Raw genomic sequence first — 1,581 nt, forward strand, 5'->3', positions numbered from 1 at the left:
CCAGCTACAATATTAGAGGGGTATTCTGTTTTCTGCTCTGTGCGTCCGTTCGTCCGTCCGTTCGTTCGTTCGTCCTTCTGTCCCGCTTCAGGTCAAAGTTTTTGGTCAAGGTAGTTTGTGCCCTATGATATGATATTTCTTATTTTAATGCCAAATTAGAGTTTGACCCCCAATTTTACGGTTCACTGAACATAGAAATTGATAGTGTACCACTTATACTTTGAAGTTTTGAAAATAATTTATCCTAGAATTGAAAGTTCATATGCACTTCAATTTTTTTCAAGGGTAAAAATATAAGGCTGTGCGGCATATTTTCAATGTTTATATGCCCTGAACTTCTCAGAGTTTAAACTGACACTAATTTTCTTAACTATCCTTACCTCGAATGAAAGGTTACCACAGATTTCAATGTAAACAATATGCAAATATTTTTTTACTGGTAACATTCCCAAGTTATGTGTCCGTGGGATGGAACACAGATAGCATAACTGGGAACCAGTATGTAACCTTTAATTTTCTATGAATATTCAAGATCTCCACAAAAGAGGCGTGGTTTGAGCAACAGCTGTATTTACAAAGTGCAATGAGTTTTATTAGCCAGTCGGTTTGTATACAGTTTAACCATTTGACCAGTATCACGAATTATCATTGCAAATCCGGCAATCATTTGATTCTTAATATTGCGATGTTTTCATTCATTTTTATGCCCCAGCTACAATAGTAGAGGGGTATTCTGTTTTCTGCTCTGTGCGTCCGTTCGTCCGTCCGTTCGTTCGTTCGTCCGTCTGTCCCGCTTCAGGTCAAAGTTTTTGGTCAAGGTAGTTTGTGCCCTATGATATGATATTTCTAATTTTAATGCCAAATTAGAGTTTTGACCTGGCTGGTACATAAGCAACATGACGGGTGCTACATATGAAGCAGGATCTGCTTACGCTTACGGAGCACCTAATATCAACTTTAATTTATTCCTTAGTTTGATTGTCGTGTTTTGTGTACCATTGGTTGTCTGTTTGACCTTTTCTTTTCTAACCATGGTGTTGTCCGTTTATTTTTTATTTATAAGTATAAAGGTCTCTCTGGAGCTGAGATATATGTATGTACGATTTTTTGTATTTCGGTTTGTTTTTGTGTTACCTCCCTTTAACCTGCTGATATCTTTATTTCATGTTTTGAGGAAACAGTGTATTTCGATGATCATGTTTGAATAGGCAGTTATTAATGTTAACTTTAATTATATTATAGGTGCTGTTTTACTTTTAGTAAACAGTTCATGTCAATACTTTTTAAAACTATTAATTGATACATAATCTTTAAACGAAGTAAAATCTTTGTTTCCAGTAAAAGAGAGGCGAAATTCGAAAATAAACTTACAATGCCATGGAATTTAAAAAAAAAATACAAAAAAATACAAACAACAGCTAAACTGGAATGAAAAACACGAACCCCCTCAAGAACTAAGTTGGTCTTTGGTGCTCCGGTAGGTTACGTGTGGCCACCATAGTTATACTTAATAATATGTAATTAAGTTTAATTTGGTAGGTCACATTTTGGAAAAAGAAGACTGGATTACGTTCACAAAAA

This window comes from Mytilus trossulus, chromosome 14 (assembly GCF_036588685.1).
Source record: "Mytilus trossulus isolate FHL-02 chromosome 14, PNRI_Mtr1.1.1.hap1, whole genome shotgun sequence".
NCBI classification, from domain to species: domain Eukaryota; kingdom Metazoa; phylum Mollusca; class Bivalvia; order Mytilida; family Mytilidae; genus Mytilus; species Mytilus trossulus.